At 37.4% G+C, this 19,108-nt stretch overlaps 1 protein-coding gene across 5 annotated transcripts in view; it reads right to left on the bottom strand.

The window, feature by feature from the left end:
* The window catches only part of Cnot6 (CCR4-NOT transcription complex subunit 6), a 76,946-nt gene extending 59,735 nt beyond the window's left edge, over window positions 1–17,211 (bottom strand). For 2 of the 5 annotated variants that reach the window (XM_078050134.1, XM_021735978.3), the window contains exon 1: window positions 16,791–17,208. The gene's annotated coding sequence lies outside the window, so the exon portion shown is untranslated. Of the gene's footprint in view, window positions 1–16,790 lie in introns of all 5 variants that reach the window. The other 3 variants (XM_078050147.1, XM_078050135.1, XM_005339333.5) reach the window with 3 other exon arrangements.
* Between the last annotated feature and the right edge of the window lie 1,897 nt (window positions 17,212–19,108).

Raw genomic sequence — 19,108 nt, 5'->3', positions numbered from 1 at the left:
AAAGAGGAAAGTTCACTGCATTGAGTTCATTCATTAAGGAAATAGAGAGTCACCAAATAAATACCCTAACATTACATCTCAAAGCCCTAGGGCGGGGGGTTGGGGGAATCAACACCAAAGCAGAAGACCAGAAATAATTAAAATCAGAGCTGAAATCAATGAAATTGAAACAAACAAAACTGACAAAACAAAAAAGTTGATTCTTGGGGGAAGAGGGATCAATAAAGCTGATAAATCCTTAAGCCAAGTTGACGAAGAGAAAGAAAACTTAAATTACTAAAATTCATGATGAAAAAAGAATATTACAATGGACACTACTAAAATTCAGACAATAATCAGAAACTATTTTGAAAATTTATACTCTAATAGAAAACCCTGACAAATTTCTAACAACATATACCTATCCAAATTGAATCAGGAGGACATAGAAAATTTAAACAGACCAATTTCAAGCAATGAAATTGAATACACCACCAAAATCCTACCAAAAAGAAAAGCCCAGTACCAGATGGATTTTCAGCTCAATTCCACCAGATTTTCAAAGAACACCAATCCTCCTCAAATTACTCCATGAAATAGAAAAGGAGGGAACCCTTCCAAACTCATTCTTTGAAGCTAGCTAGTATCACCCTGACTCTAAAACCAGACAAAGACACATTAAGGAAAGAAAAAATTCAGACCAATTTGCCTGATGAACATACATGTAAAAATTCTTAACAAAATTCTGGCAAATTGCATACAAATCTTATTAAAAAGACAGTGCAGGGACAGGGATTGTGGCTCAGTGGCAGAGTACTCACCTCTCATTTATTAGGCATTGGATTTGATCCTCAGCACCACATAAAAATAAATAAATAAAGGTATTGGCATCCCTCTATAACTAAAAGAAAGATGTATATATTAAAAAAAAGAAGATAGTGCACCATGATCAAGCAAGGTTGGTTCAAAATATGTAAATCAATCAATGTAATTCATCACATCAATAAATTTAAAGACAAAATTCAAATGATTATCTCAACAGATGGAGAAAAAGCACTTGCAAAATACAGCATCCACTCACACTCAAAATGCTAGAAAAACCAGAGATAGTAGGGACACACTTTAACTTTATAAAAACTATATATGCTAAATCCAAGGTTAACATCATTCGAAATGGAGTAAAACTGAAAGCATTCCCTCTAAAAACTGGAACAAGACAAGGATGTCCTCTTCACCACTTCCCTTCAACATATGCCTGGAAACTCTAGCCAGAGCAATTATACAAAAGAAAGAAATTAAAGGATATGAAAAGGAAAAGAAGAGCTCAAACTATTCCTATTTGGCTACGACATGATTCTATATTTAGAAGACCCAAAAAACTCCACCAGAAAACTTTTGGAATTCATAAATAAATTAAGTAAAGTAGCAGGATATAAAATTAACTCCCTTTAATCAATTGTGTTCATATACATTAGTAATCAATCAACTGAAAGAGAAATTAGGAAAACTATCCCATTGACAACAGTCTCAAAGAAAATATTTGAGACTCAATCTAAAAAGAGAGGTGAAAGACTTGTACAATGAAAACTATAGAACCCTACAGAAAACTTAAAGAAGGTCTTAGAAGACAGAAACATCTCTCATGTTCTTGAACAGGCAGAAATAATAAAATTTAAATGGCCATACCACCAAAAGCACTAAACAGATCTAATGCAATTCCCAATAAAATCCCAATGACATTCTTCATAGAAATAGAAAACGTAATCATAAAATTTATTTGGAAAAATAAGAGACCCAGAATAGCCAACATAATCCTTAGTGAGGAAAGTGAAGCACAATACCAGACCTTAAATTACACTAGAACTATAGTAATAAAAACGGCATGGCATTGGCACCAAAACAGTCATGAACACCAATGATAGAGAATAGAATACACAGAGACAAACCCAAATAAATAGTTGTCTCATACTTGACAAAGCACCATAAACATACAATGGAGAAAAAAATTACCTCTTCAACAAATGGTGTTAGGAAAACAAAATCCAAATGTAGGAAAATTAAATTAAACCTCTATCTCTCACCCTGCACAAAACTCAATTCAAAGGTGATCAAAGGCCTAGGCATTAGACCAGAGACTCTGTGCCTACTAGAAGAAAATGCGTGCCCAATTCTCTATCATGTCAGATTAGGACCTGACTTTCTCAACAAGACTCCTAAAGCATAAGTAGTAAAATCAAGAATCAATCATTGGGATGGTATCAAACTAAAAAGCTTCTTTACAGCAAAGGAAACAATCATGAACACAAAGAAAGACCGTACAGAATGGGAGAAAATCTTTGCCACCTGCACCTCAGAGCTTTAATCTCCAAAAAATATAGAGAACTTTAAAAACTTAATACTAAAAAAAACAAATGACACAATCAATAAATGGGCTAAGGAATTGAATAGGCACTTCACAAAAAAGAAATATGAATGGTCAACAAATATATGAAAAATGTTCAACATCCATAACAATTTGAGAAATACAAATTAAAACTACACTGAGATTCCATCTCTCTCCAGTTGAAATGGCAATGATCAGGTATACAAGCAACAACAAATGCTGGTGAGGATATAAGGAAAAAGGTACTCACATTGCTGGTAAGACTGCATATTAGTGCAACTACTAAGGAAAGCAGTATGGAATTTCTTCAGAAAACTTAGAATGGAATCAAAATTTGGCCCAATTATCTCACTTTTCAGGATATATCCAAGGAATTAAAATTAGCATAATATAGTAACATGGCCACATCAATGTCATAGTAGCTCAATTCACCATAGCTAAGCTAAGTGCCCATCAACAGATGAATGGATAAAGAAAATGTGGTATATACACACAATGGAATATGACTCAGCCTTAAAGAAGAATGAAATTATGGCATTTGCCAGTTAATGAGTGGAACTGGAGATTATCATGCTAAGTGAAATAAGCCAATCCTAAAAAAAACCAAAGGCCAAATGTTCTCTCTGATATGTGTGTGCTAACTCACAATAAGGAGGGTGGTAGAAGTTCTCTGGATTAGACAAAGTGGAATGAAGGAAAGGAAGGGGGATGGGAATAGGAAAGATAGGAGAATGAATGGGACATAACTTTCCTATGTTCACATATGAATTACCCAATCAGTGTAACTCCACATTATGTATAACCACAAAAATGGGAAATTATACTCCATTTATGTATGTTAAAATTCATTCTACTGTCATGTGTAACTAAAAAGAACAAATAAATTTTTTTAAAAAACTAGTTCATATTAAAATATTTTAAAATTATGTGATAAATGTGTATTTTGACAAGGTACAAAATGTGTTTTTGTTAAAGGCTTTCTGAAGTTAACTTATTTAGTTGGCTAGAGTTTCTTCAAAGGAGAAATGAGTCTGAGTTACAGCCAGTCTCATTTGATATGATAAAGAAAATACTAAATTTGCAATCTTTCTTTTCTTTTAGACATTTTCTACATTTTCTTTTGTCTCTACTCTTTATTTATTGAGCGAGGGGTGGGAAATTGAATTGGGAATTGAACTCAGGGAGCACTCAACCACTGAACCACATTCCAGTTCTATTTTGTATTTTATTTAAAGACAGGGTCTCACTGACTTGCTTAGTGCCTTGCTGTTGCTGTGGCTGGCTTTGAATTGGAGATCCTCATGTCTCAGCCTCCAGAGCTGCTAGGATTACAGGTGTGCACCACTGTGCCATCTCTCCTTCTCCATCCTCAAGCTTTATTTCTTTTCCAATCATCACAGAGGAAAAAAGGAAGAAAGACAAGAAAGGAAGAGAGAGAAACAGAAAGAAAGAAACTCATGTGCAGAAAGCCCCTATGCATGACTCAGACTCCTCTCAGGCCTACCAAAAGCTAGAGCTGAAATGACCTGAAAAGGTAGTGAAAAAAACTAATCTCAATGCCAATTTACTTCTTCCAATGCATTTTTAACAATGTCTCAACCAATTTTTCACTAAACTCTAATTACTTTTACCTACCGAGTAGTTCTTAATCTGTATTCTCCATTTTCACTGCCACTGAGGTTAATATAGATCTTACGTATTTTTCAACTTCAACTACTAAACAATCCCTCTTTGAGTACTATAATCATCTTCCTGATACATGCCTGCTCATGGCACTCTCCTTATTAAAAATGTAAAATGGCTCTTCCTGGCTACCTAAATAAAGTGCAAACTTAAAAAAATAAATAAAAGCAATTTTTTTTTCTTCCTTTGCAGTACTGGGGATTGACCCCAGGACCCCTTAGCCAAGCAGTTTACCACTCAATTACACCTCCCAGCTTTTTTATTTTTGAAACAGGGTTTTCCTAAGTCACCCAAAATGGCCTCAAATTTGCAATCCTCTTGCCTCAGCATCCTGAGCAGCTTGGATTATAGGTGAGCACCATCATACCTGGTCTCCCAAGTCTTTTGCACTGAAATTAGCTATTCTCCCACCCTTCAGCCACTTCTATACATCCCCCTCACTAATAGTCCTAAATTAGAGCAACCCTACTTTTAAGTCACAGTCTTTCAACAAATGCGAATTCCTTTACCAAAGACCTAAACTCCTACTCACACTTCAAATAACTCTTATTACATCTTCTAGCCCTTCCTAAAGACAAAAGTTCAGTACACAGTTGTGTGCATTCCATACTTGCTTTCTTTACAAAATTATTCATTCACCAAGTTATTTACTGAGCACTTAGTGCTAAGGACTCTGCTAGGTGCTAGAAATAAAGAATAAATAAATTCTTAGGTTTAATCTATGAAGGGGCAAACAAAAATCTTACAACAGTGTAATCAAGTTCTTATAATTGGTACTCATGCTTTTAAAATTACAACTAACCTATATACCACACTCAAATTATTCTTCCTAAGACTGAATTCTAATTACACTGCAAAATTCAGTAAAAAGAGCCACAAAGGATGGAAGATTTAACTGGACTGACTTCTGGTCCTATAAAAGCTTTGAAACTAATGAATCTGTCATCTCTTCTACTCCCTTTTAAGATCTCTATTGCTTTAAGAGAAAATAAATTCAAACTCTACAGTTCTAAATTCAAAATGCTCTACCTTTCCAGACCTTTATTCCAATATCTCTCTATACCTTCTGATGTAATCAGCAGACTTACTGCCATTCTTCAGTTATGCTCCACAATCATAAATGGCACAAGCTGTTTTTCCATAACAAAGCAACCATGAATGCTGTCCACAAACTAAGATTAGACAAAACAATAATAGAATTTTGTTGAATGTCCTTCAAAAAACATTCTAGCTTTCAGAATTAGGCCAAAATACAAAACTTGTGGTTATAGCAATCCCATGCCAAATTTATTACAGTCCATTATTTCCATACATTACAGTGAAAAGAGAACTCAATGAAAAGTGCACAAATTTCAAAACAGGAACAGAAATGAGTTCCAAACCATGCTTTCAATGGAAAGAGAAGTAGGAAAACAGTGATATAATTAAAATGGAAAAAGAAATAGTCAAAAAAGGAAGTTGAACATAAAAACAACTTTGGTATTTTTCATTTCATAAAAAATAAAAAAGCCATTAGGCCTGTACTTTGAACCCCTCCCCAGTTCACTCTCTTTTAAAATATACCACAAATGACAACTCATTCACAGGTACGTTAAAATATTTTAGGTTTAACACTAACAGAATATAATATACACTAAGAGAATATAATATTCTGTTTCCACAAGGATGTGGAACATTTCCATCAGTATCTAAGACATTTTAAATGTTATGTAAACACAATATATTGATAAATATGATTATTTTATGGCTGAGATGGCAGGCGCATAACACACATTTTTCTTTTTTGGTGGTACTGGGAATTGAACCCATCAATACTTTACTACTGATTTACACCCCCAGATCTTAACTTTTTTTAAGACAAGTTCTCAATTAATCCTTATGAGGGGATTAATTCACTGATTGGATTACCCAACCATTTCACCTCTAAATCTTCTTGCATTGTCTCACATATGAGCTTTTGAGGGATACCACATATCTAAACCATTAGAGTCTGAATCTAGTATAGATAAAACCAGTTGGCTCCCTTGGACTACAGTCCTAATCTTTTTTTTATAACTTCAATTCAACTTACGTACTTCTATTGTCACTGGAAACCTAAATCATCCTGCCTCTCAAAGTTATGACACTCCTTTTCTCCTTTTAGCTAGGTTTCATATATTGACTAGTTAAAGAGTTTACACAATAATAAACCTTATTTAGCAAGTGTCCTTAGTGGCAAAATAAGTACCATTAGTGTCCTGTCAGAAAACAAAACTACAAAATAACAACTCTTCTGAAAAAGATGGGTTGTCTAAAACGAAAAGCTTAAGTCCTAGCTGGGTTTTGAGATTGCTATTTTAAATAGCTGAAAATACCATGGCAGGTATCTAACAACCCATGATAATGTCTCAGAAACAAAGTACCTGAATAGCCTTAGGAGGAACAGAAAAAGCAGTTAGTGGGGAAAAAAACAAGGTTATCAAAAAGATTGTACCAAAAAATGAAATTATCACCTTGATCTTCAAATCTGCCTTATTCTTATGATCCCCACCCAGTTTTCAAAACAAAAATGAGTATGACAGTCTCCAGTTCCAGCCCATTTCAACTCCTAAATCTCTCACTGATTCCGCCTTAATTCCTGAAGTATTTACTTGAGCTATTCCATCATCATAATTCATCCTAGATACCATTCTTGGTCCTAAAATTACATCTTATTCATCTTAGTACCCTTTGAATCTGGCACTGCACCTAATACAAAAGATCAAATACAGTCATCACATGGTAATTGCAACCGGTCCTAGGACGACTGGTTCCAAGATTTTCAGTAGATAGCAAAATTTGAGGATGCTCCAAAGCCTTTATATAAAGGAGCACAGTATTTGCATATGACTATGCACATCCTCCCATATATTTTAAATCATCTTTAGATTACTTATAATGCCTAAAACAATGTAAGTACTATCTGTGTAACAGCTGTTAGATTGCTTAGGAAATAAAAACAAAAAAAACTGTGTATGTTCAGTACAGATCCAATATTCCCTCCAATATTTTCAGTAGTTGGTTGAGTTCGAAAATATGGAGGGCTAACACTATGTTAAACTAAAATACCAGAGGAAACTCATACTCAATCACAAAATAATGTGTGCTTGTGACCTGCCTGCCCCTTGTGTGCCTCTAGCCTCATAATGGATCTCCCCAATTTCTATTTACCGCTTACAAATCTCTATGTCTTTGCATATGGTATTATTTCTGCCTGAAATGCTCCAGATATCAAAAGATCCCTAGTTATCTTTCAAATGCTAACATGAATATCTAATTTCAAAAGGTCCATTACAACCTTCTTCCCTGTCCCTCCCAAACAGTATACTGTTTCCTGATTTGAACTATTCTCAACCTTGAAAATGTCTACAGCTGTATTCATTAATACCACCTTAATTTTTTGAATATATCTAACTCACCCTACAAAAACATAGGCTCCATAAAATTTGTATATTTACATCTCTCTAGCCTGGCAGACAGTAGATACTCAGTGAATGTTTACATGAATTCAAGGAAGGAAGTGGTGGTAGTTAAATTAAAAAAAAAAAAAAGCAACCATTTTACAAGAGTGCTAAGAGAAGTAAAAGAAGTTGTGACTATCTTACCAAGAATATGAAACACTGATAACTTGGTTTCTAATGTTGAAGACAAAATCCAGAGAAACCAAACAGAAAGAACCTTCCTAGTATACAAGGAAACAGAAAACATTGGTTCTAGGATAGCCTGGGATAAGAAGCAAGGGAACAAACTATATAAACTTTAATCTCAGTGTCATGTTATGGCCAAATACAAGTATAAACAGATGCAGGTAATGGCAAAAATGTGTTAAGCACCTATCTGCTATGTACTACACTAAGTATACAACATTTAACTGTTGTTGTTTTTTTTTTTGAGCACTTACCACCTGTCAGATCTATTAGGCACTTTACATGTTATATCATTTAACCCTCAAATAATCTTGTAAGTACACCCTATTAGTCATTTTATATTAAGAAAGGAAGATTCAGAGAATGAGTAATTTATCTGAGGCTACAGAGCTATTTCAACCCATCTAAGTCTGTGCTTTCAACTACTATGCAATAATGACCTTATTATCTTAATATAATTCTCACAGCAACCCATGAGATAGAAGCCATCCTCATTTTATGTTTATAGATAAGGAAACTGTGTCTGATTTTAAATATTAATCTCCCTCCAGTCTTATATTCTTAATAAACAACAGAACTGAGATGTCAAGCTAGAACAATCTAGATCCAAAGCCTCTCTATTTCATCACTGCCTCAAACTACTCTATAGGATTCTATCAACCAACAAGTTCATTCTCTAAATACAATTTTCCATTATACAATGTTTCAGGAACCATGAGCCCCTATTTATGTCTCAGGCTTATCATCTTTCCCAAGCTAACCTTATCACTATATTCTCAACTCCTGATCTCTCTCTAAAGAGATCTCAAACCCATCATCTCTGGATCCTTTTACAATTTAAAATTAACTGGTACCTCAAGCAGCTCTCCTTTATGTGAGTTGTAGCTATCAAGAACCAATCAAATTAGAACTGAGAAACTTAAAAATATTTATAAACTCAAAAATAACAATTTATCATATTAACAAATGACCCTGCTATGAAAAGTAACTTTTTTAAAAACAAGTAAAAATTTACTGAGAAGGGCAACAGTTTTATATTTTTGCAAATATCTTTTATGTATGTCCACTAACATGCACAGCACAAAAACAAAACTATGATTTGTGTGGTAAGATTTTCACCAAGACTAAAGGTAAGGAGCAGGAGGCTATCAAACCTAAATCTGTTCCCTTAGCATGAGACAAGCATCTAGATCACCTAGTCCCTAGCTTCAGCACCAAATGATAGGCATCAACATAAATCCTTTCATTTTTCTTATGTTTTGCAAGATTTTTCAATTCTACTTGGTACCCTCTTTCTACAACAAATCATAATATTCTAGTTACCAGTACCTAGAGGGAATTGGTCTCTGTCAGCGTTCCACACTTATTCTAGCTGCTAAATAACACAGGTAAAACACAGTACTCATCACATTATCAACATTCAAATACTCATTTGGGAAGTTCTTAATATATAAGGAATCAGTTTTGATCCAGTCATTTCCCCCACTAAAACTAAGAAAGAATATTTTCCATGAAATGCTGACCTTACAAAGCATCAATAACACTGGAATCTTACTCAAAAGTCACTGATAAGGTTTCAAAAAATTTGAAAACACACCTAAAACACCTGTGTTCTAGTGAAGATCTGCTACATACTGCTTTGGGACTGCCATTTCCAAAATAACAAAACACTTCCCAGAATGCTTTCAGACTAGATACATGGTGTATATATTTTACCAACATGACAAATATTCTTATGTGGACTCCAGTGAGGTTTTTGATCCATAATCAAAAAGTATTAAGAGTCTGCCAATTAGTAACTGTGTGTCAACATGATTAGCCACCAGTGCAAATGGTCATAAATTTGGGCAAGTGGGTCTCCCTATACAATCAAATCTACAACAAAGGTCCATTCCAAGCCACAACAACATGACAGTGTGTTCAGCAGAAAGAGGGAAGAGTACAACACAATGTCATTAAGAATACAAACTGACCTCAGACAGATCTATTAGAGAAGTCCTAATTCTGCAATGTGTTTACCTTCATCTTTAAGGCTTAAATATCTTCACTTATAAAACAGTACTATCTGTTCACAATTTTGGTGAGAGGGTTAAATAACACATGTAAAATACAGTGCTCATTACATTATCAACATTCAGATAAAAATCTTTTTTCTTTCTATGACTACAAACCCTAAATCTTTGGATTTCCTATAATAATTTCCCTAAAACTGTGAAACAAATGACAATTCTTTAGATGTCCAAAATAGAGTTTTCATTTCCAAAAATTTTAGAATGTAATAAAGGAAATTATCAGTCTAAAACACAGAAGTTAGCTTCATCAGATACTGCTTTATGACACTGCGGGTTACTTACAACTACACATAATCTTATGAAAGAAAATATTTTACCTTCCAATAAGCTGAACTCAAGTCATTTTTTATTTAATTTTAGAGTGTCATATCTTCTTTTCTGTTTGGTCTTTAATGAGCTGGGCCTCCTAATACAACTATCACTCCATACTCAAAATCTACAGAATAAAAATCTATATACAATCAATGAATATACATAGATTGAAGCAGACCCACTGCCTAATTCATTAGGTCTCCAAGTTTGTAACAAGTAACTTCAGGGGGAAAAAATTATCTAATGATTTCCCATTTGCTCTCATTCCATATTTAAGACTAGTGGCACATATGTATAATCCTAGTAATTTGGGAGGTTAAGGCAGGAGGACCGTAAGTTCAAGGACAGCCTCAGCAACTTAGCAAGGCCTTAAGCAACTCAGCAAGGCCCATCTCAAAATAAAAAATAAAAAGGGCTGGAAATGTAGGTCAGTGGTAAAGCATCCTTAGGTTCAATCCCTAGTAACCCCCCATCCTGGCCAAAAGAACCTGCACCAAAAATTCAAATGAACTTTGGGCTATGGAGCTCAAGTACAAACCTATCACAAGGAACATGTAAATAAATCCTACATCTTCTAGTAAGTGAAGACTGAAAATTCTACTATTATTATTTCACACGAGATATACTCCACCTCTAATGAGGAATAACTTTGTTTTTGAAATCAATTCCACCAAAAAAAATGCATATGACCAAATAAAAATTCAATTATTCCAGCCAAACTATCAAGGAAAAGTTTGAAAAATAGGTAAGTAAATATACATTAGAAATTTACTTCCTAAGTTTTGACCTTAAGGAATCAAAAAATTGACAACTAACACAGATGTCTACTTCTTTCTACTTTGGCCTCCTCTTTGAACTATTACTCTTTTCCTCTCATTTTCAAACAAGAGTCTTCATCATAACCTCCCATGTGCCCAATCCACAATCTATATTGGTCCCATAAAATTTTTCTCTGCTTATATTCACCTACCTGGCAAATCCTATCCACCCATTTTCAGACTTCATCCTCCCCTAAACTAGGAGACCATTTATTACCACTGAAAACTTCCTCTTTCTCAGCACTCTTATCAATTTTGGCCTCTGTAATGTTGCTACTTCCTGATCTGCTTTTATCTCCTTAACCACTTTACTTTAATTCTGCCAAAAACTAAATGCTACCTGCTCCTTAAGAGGTCCCCCTGCCCTCTCCTCTTCCTGTTCTATATTAAGTTTCACAGCTATTTATTTGCATACTTACACTCTTCCAGCAGTGTCCATAATTCTCAATATTTTACTTCTGCTACAAAAGCCTAACTTCCAATGCCAAAGACATAATGATCAAATCTATCAAATCTCCCACCAACATACAATCTACATACCTGTTAGACATACTCATCTAAATATTCAAGAGTTAAGAAAAACTACTCAAACTCTACCACTTTGCTTGTCCAAATCTGCTCTTCTTCCTCTATTTCCCAAGTTAAATCCTAACAAGTTTCCAAAGGTAAAAAATTTCTGAATCATACATTTCCTATTTTTATAGTTGACTGCTTGTCTATCTCTAATTCTAATATCAAAGTTATTATATACTTTCCTATCTCTTATGACTTTGATTTCTTAGGAAGATCTAAATGAACTATCACTCTACATGTAAGTGTTATCATGCAGTATTTACATGATATTCTCTAATTCCAGTATCTTAACCCCATTAATCCAGCTTCCACATTTTTACTATGTACCCCATGAAAATGTATGATGTCATATACACCATTTCTCCACCCTATCTACCAAAACTCTCAGTGGATTCCCATTCTATACAGGTAGAAGTTCTAACACTTTAAGAAAACACCTAACACTATGTACAAGCTGTTTCTGATCTCTTCTTATTCCTTTCATCTTTGTATCCTATGTTCCATAACCCAAGCTGTAAATTTGATTTTGGACATGCTATTTCTTTTCCCTAAAATATCCTACTCAGCCTGACAAATCCCTATTTATTCCTCAAGATCCAGCTCAAAGACATCTGAGGTCACTCCCTCAAGTTTCCCGAGAATTAAATTTTTCCTTTCTAAGCATGCCCAAAATGGTTTATATATTCTTAACTGATATAACCTGATTTGTGCTTTTTGTCTTTCTGTTCACACCATTATAAACAAGACCATAACCCCCACAAAGGTAGTGTCTACACAGTACCTGGGACACAAGGGTTGCTCATTAAGTATTTTTGGAACTGAGTTATAGAACTATTATTATTGGTTTGTTTTGCTTTTTGTTTTGTACTGGGAATTGAATCCAGGTAATTGAATCCACGTAATTGAATTGAATCCACTAAGGTACATCCCCCAGCCCTTTTTTTCTTTTTCTTTTTTTTTTGACTGAGGGTGGGGGGAGGCGGGTGTGTCAGGGATTGAACTCAGGGGCACTCAATTACCAAACTACATCCCCCAGCCTATTTTTTCTATTTTATTTAGAGCCATTACTGAGGCTGGCTTTCAACTCACGATCCTCCTTTCTCAGCCTAAGATCCTCCTGTCTCAGCCTCCAATCCTTCTGTCTCAGCCTCTAGAGTGGCTGGGATTACAGGCTTATGACACGGTACACAGCTCTTTCTTTTTTTAAGACAGGGTCTCACTTTGCCAAGGCTGACCCTGAACTTATAATTCTCCTGCCTCAGTCTGCCCAGTTGCTGGGATTACAGGCTGCACCACCACATCCAGCTTATAGTACTATTTTCAAGTGCTATATTCAAGTATTATCAGTTATGCTATAAAACAATTGTTTTGAAAATGTGAATTTTTTCCAACATGAATGATATATTAGGGAACAATATGAATATAATGCAAATTTCTCATTTGCTTATGTGCAATTTTGTCTGCAAACAACACTAAGTAAAAGTAGAAAACTGCACCCAATTGAAATAAGATGAAGAGAAATACATAAAACACATTTAAACACTCACTAGCTAAGTCAGTTTACCCTGTGTTATGAGTGACCATTCATTTCTGGGGTGAACAATTTTTTATCTGATTTCAGGTAACTCTCCTTCCACCAATTCACAATAATTCATAAGCAACAACCCTTCTGAGGTCCATTTGTACAAGCAAATCAGATATTTTTCACCTTAAATTACCACATTTGTTGTGTATTTACATCTTAACTATTTAACATGTATAAAAAGCTCCAACCAATTTTTAGGTGTTTTTTTTTTTAATGTGTCACTGCCAAAGTTTTTAAGTGCTGTATCCTAATTTCATTCTTTCCCATAAGACCTGTGGTTTCTCCAGTACAATTTTGCACAGCACAGTGACTCTAAGGAATCTATACATTGCTTTACAGCAGAACTGACTATAAATTAACAGCTTTATGAGTTCTTTGGCTTTATACAGTTTCAATATTCCAATTTCATTAATTTACCAAGGAGAAAACTCTGTCTTTTCCCAAAATTTCACAACACATATACAGACCAAATCCTAAAAAACCATTGGGACAGTCATAACCTTAACTTGGTGGCTTTGAAGTCTGGTGAGCATAAGGTTAATTTTTCCAGCTAAGTTCTCTAGTCTGCCTAAGCCTAATTCAGAAAGAAAGTTCTCAAACCTGAACTTTCATGTAGGGCTTTCATTTTTTGGCTGCTTTTAACATCTCTCCCTAAAATACTGACATTTTTATTTTAAGTGACCCTCTCTTCTACAGTAATTGAGCAGAGCCCTCAAGCCCACTACAAGGGACCACAGACAAGAGACACACCACATCCAAGTGAAAAAGAAGAAACTGTCAGTAACATCTATCTCTAACGAGATTTGATTTTAACTTGTGTTGGCTCCACTCTACTCTCCACACTGATGCAAAATTGATACCTAAATCACTTTGCTCTCCTGTTCAAAGTATTTTGACTCCTTACTTTGCTGAGAAAGGAATAAACTTCATTTCTATCTTCCCAAGCATGGTCTTTCAAAATCTAGGTCAGACACACCTCTGCCAGTTCCTCTCAAGTCACTCCCACTGTTTCAATAACACCTTACCACTAGCCTTACTCCAACATCTGACACCTCAGTACAAACCTTCTGTTTGAAAGGACTCCCTCCCAAGTTTGACAAGCTCCTATTCAGTGTTAGTGTTATAAACCAGTTCCAGACCTTCCATTAGTTTAATCATTCTTCTGTTCTTCCACAGCACTCTGTACATCTATTAAGCCTATATAGCAAAAATTAAGTATATTTATTTTTTAATTCTCAGTGTCCAACACTATGGCTAGCATACGCTATTCCTTGACATGTTATTTAAGTTTTGAAAAAATATAAACAGATAAGAAAGAGAAAGAGCCCAGAGAGGGTAAAGTTAAGGCAGCCAAGACCACCCCAATCCCAGATCCAAATAATTATTCTGTTCCTCATTAATTACTTGTTCAAATACCAAAATCTGGCACATTCCTTTGTACCCTAATGCACATATGTGTATAGTATAATTACAATTTAGTTTACTCAGGATCTCTTAACTTCATATACAGTGTTTTATTACTCACATTTCATTTAAGATGGCTACCTCTAGAAAAAACTACATCAGAATATTTTGTACAACTAGAAAATTAGAAAATTAAAGTTGGGGAACTTTCTTTTCTAAATAATACATTAAGTTCCAGTCACACAACAAACTTGTAGAAAGTACGACATACCCACAAACAAAAGTACCTTCTCCAGTAAAACACATTCTTACCTGAACCTATTTGGAAATTTTTTAAAGTGAAAAATGCTTTAAACCAGAGCTTCCCAACCAGTGGACCTTGCATATGGGAAGGAGTTACAAACATGCTGAAGATACTGACCCCTTACCTGCGAGCTGCCTTACCTATTTATTTCAATATGCCTTATATACATTACCCTTTTTGGTTGCATTATATATAAAAAAGGTGTATGCATTAAAGAATATACAAAGACTAATAGGGGTATAGTGGAATATCTAAGCATTAATCAAAATACATACTTACAAATTCCTACAATGTCTTTATTTGTAGTCAGAACCAAGCTCATGTCTGTTCAAATGAAGGAGTCTGAAATTTCCCAACAACTGCAGTTTTACTTTGCCAACAAGATTTAAGAAACATGAAAATGCCTACGGATTGAACAGGTATTCAAAAGGAGGCTTCTTTAGCTATGTCACCACTTATCATCTGAAATTATGCAAGGATTGACTTTCAGGGAGAAACTTCAGTCTCAAAAAAAAAAAAAAAAAGTATCTTTATCACACAGTCTCTTTTGACCATTTCAGTAACCATCCTGTTCCTCTACTGAGAATTAACCAGCCATAACTACCTTAAATAACTTCTATCCATTAAAAAAAAAAAAAAAAACCCTTCTTTCCCAAGGGAACAAATCATCAACAATTACACACTCTCATCACACTTTCATGCCCTCCACATAACTGTTATATCTTAAGACAAAAGTCAATTTAACCTTTCTAGGTCTCAGTTTTTTCATGAGCAGCAGTTCAAATATTTTGTTTACAGCAATATGACTGGACTAGATAGCTGAACTAAAGACATTAAGTAACTTTTATTCTGAATTTTAAAAGTCTTCACACACATTAAGGACTGTGGTAACTATCTTAGCAACAATTACCAAAAAAGAAAGTCTTCAAAACCTTTTGATCAGTAGCAACAACAGCTCCTAAGCCCTTCAAAACTGTTCTGGAGTGGTGATAAATTTTAGTGTACTATGAAAAATACAAAGTGCCATTACACACCATTTTATTTTTGTCTTATTCATATTTACTTTCTTCCTCTCCAAAATTAAATTCCAAGGCGCAAGTAAGCAAAAATATTCAGTACTAGCAATGATGAGACAATTCACCTGGAAAACAGGTAAATATAAGAACTCAAATTTAAGCAGATTATTTCAACAACGTCAGCTTAACACAGTAACAGCAAATCCAAGATCAAGCAAGACGACCATTCACAATGTTGTCGTTTGGTTAACAGTTAAAGAAAAAAGGTTACAGGTATCTATCAGCAAGCTCTCTCAGGGAACGAGCGGTGTTAAGAGTCAAAGGGAAAAAAAGGTTCCCATAGTAAATGACTGGTGCTGAAAAATGAAAAGCCAAGATTTAATCTGCGTTACTGGAGAAAATTGCTTAAGTAATTAGTACTCCGTGACCTCAACAAAACCATACTATAAATCTCTTTTTATCTGGTGCTAAGTGCTTTTTTAAGCATGTAATTCACCGCTTCCCCAAAAAAATATCTGAGTTAAACTGAATTTTAAAAATTCGGGGGGAGGGGGGAGCGGTTGGTTTCCCGCTTGGCGGTAACTGCGGCTACGGAGTGCGAAGTTCCACACTCCACAGCGCGCACTCCCAGAGTCACTTCCAAAGTTGCCACCCGTCCACGACACGAAACAGGGATACCGGCTGCTGAGGGTGACCGGAGCCTGGGTCCCAGAGCTAGGGCGCCCGCCTCCGCCCCTTGCGCGCCGCCTCCACCGCCGTCAATCAACGTCCTCCAGACTCGGCACGGGGGCGCGGCCCCGGAAAGGCGGTCGCGTCGAGAGGGCGCCCCCAACAGCCGCCAGCTTGGCAGAGCGAGTGTGACTGCCACCCCTAAAACTAAAGTTGCCCGCAACCTATCCCGGCGTGCTCCGGCTACAAGCGGCAGAACGACCTGAAGGGCCGTGCGCGGCTAGTCGGGGAGCAGCCCGGGTCGGGCCTCGGGCCCGTCTCGCTCACCTCTCGAGGTGCGCCGCCTTCCTCCGCCGCTGCCACCGCCTCCTCCCTTTGAGTGCAGCGGGGTCTGACCTGTGGAACCACCATACCAGTCCCGCCCGCTGCTGCAGCGCCGCCACCGCCGCTCCTCTGCCGCCTCAGCCGCCGGTCTTTGTTTCCACTCCGAAAGCTACCGCTTCAGCTGCCCGCCTCAGCCGCCCCGACGGGCCACCACTACGCCCTCCCGCCCTCTCGGCCCCCTGGCTCGCCCTCGTCGCTGCGCCCACCGCCGCCTTCTCCTCCGCGCCGCCGACGCCGCCGCCACCGACGCCGACGCCTCCTCCTTCGCGCCCCCCTCTTTTTCATTGAAAGCAAACAAGCATCATGGCGGCGGCCGCCGTCCCCCAGCCAGCTAGCGCCCCGACCGCCGCCGCCGCTCCAACATCCCGGCCGCCCATTGGTCGCTGCGTCCAGATGCAACCATCCTGCGTCCGGTTAGGGGGGGTCGCTCTTCAAACGCCCGAAGCCCCGCCCCCTCTTCCCTGTTCTGGGGAGCATTGAGCCGGCCCGGCGCGCTGCGGGGACCGCCCTCCAACCCTCTGTTCCCGCTCTCCTCACTCCTTTCCTGCACCGTTGCTTCTATTTTTCTCTTCTTCCTAACGATCCTCCCTTGTTTCCTCTCCTTTGTTGTCTCTGGTGGTTCACTTTTATCTCTTCACTTTCTTCTTTTATTTTGCTTCTCGCGATTTCTTCTCAGGCCTTCGCCTGTCAATCGCTTGGGAACACAGATCAGCTTGCAGACTTTTAACCTCAGCCAGTGTCTTAATCTGCCTAAAGACCAAATACTCAGTCTTTAACAAGTCGAATAATTCTTCCTATTTCAGTTTTGCAGAAAACAAATTAATGGCCCATTTCGGTCCACTAGTTTTGAGGCCCTCGCTTGAGTTATTGACCACAGCTGTGTTCAAAGATCAGGCTGTTCTGTTCAAGACAAACTGTAGTGATTGAAGGTGAGTAGAGAAGGAGTAATCTGATTCGTGATGCTTGCATCAGTAAGCAATAGTCGACTGATAGTCTGGGCACAGAGATGAATCAGACCCCACCCTGTTCTGAGTAAGTCTAGGGAAGAGTAACACCCAGCAGACTGTTAAATTGCACTAGAGACTATGTTGAAGAATATAACTGACCACGCACCTGCATGGCAATCTAACATGGACTACTTGCTCCTTCCTGAAACATCAACCCTGAAGAAATGAGAGTGAAATGGGTTGCAGGAACGAATGATAGCAACCAATATCATTTGGCCCTCACAAAGAATTGCTTAAGAATGTGCAAAATGGATAACTGTTGCCTGGGACAGAGAAGAGTTGACAGGATGAGAAAAGGATTAAGGGACAAAAACTATTCAAAGATCCAAATGATCTATTCAGAACAAGAGTTCTGTACTTGCTTCTCCTCAGCATTGGCTTGAGCTGATCATTGCCTTCTATTTGCCATGACAGCAGTGACAGCCTAAGCCTCTAGTTCCACAAGACACGGGTCAAGGGCAAAGCAATGCAAAAGTTCAGCACAAGTAAGGGATTCATGGGAACAAGTGCAGGCTAACTAATTACTTAGACATCCTTCTACACAACCTCTAGCCCCCAGACTACTGGAGTTGTGTAGCTATTCATAAAGTACCAGCCTGAGGGGCCAGTGGAACAGATATCCAGCTGGTTCTCTCCTCCTGTGCCCTGGCAACCTGTGCTCTAGTGTAGAGAAAGAGGGGCCTTTTTGTAATTCATGTGTCCAGAAGGAGTTGCTTTTTTTGTGATTGGCACAGTGTGTATGGAGGAGGGGAAGTCTAGTTGCATAACAAAATCTTGGCAGCATAAAGCAATAATTTGGTTATATCTCATGATTCACATGCTCAGCTGGACAGTTATATTGGTCTCACTTGTGTTTTCTCATGCCTGTGCCTCAGGGGGGCTCAATGTTGGATGTCTGGCACCTCAGTGTTCCCCAACCAGGCATCTCTGTGTAGTACCTCATTCTCTCACTTTTCTGGCTGTCCTTTTTCACATGGCAACCCAGGGTTCCAAGAGGAAGGAAGTAGAAGTTGCCAGGCCTTCTGAAGAATGTCACTTCCCCTGTATTCTGTCCATGAAAACAATCACAAGTCTAATCTAAATTCAAGAGGAGAGGACATAAGCCAGGGAGGAGCTGCATATACATACATGGAATGATGGAGTTATTTGAAGCCACATAAGTAGACTACCTCCACAAAATGCCAGGGTTCCCTGAAACAGGCATTGTTAAGCAGATTGACTATAACGATGAAAATTCATAAGAGACTGCCAAAT

The sequence above is a fragment of the Ictidomys tridecemlineatus genome, chromosome 1 (assembly GCF_052094955.1).
Source record: "Ictidomys tridecemlineatus isolate mIctTri1 chromosome 1, mIctTri1.hap1, whole genome shotgun sequence".
Classification (NCBI taxonomy): Eukaryota; Metazoa; Chordata; class Mammalia; order Rodentia; family Sciuridae; genus Ictidomys; species Ictidomys tridecemlineatus.
This window is presented reverse-complemented; position numbering and strand designations above follow the sequence as displayed.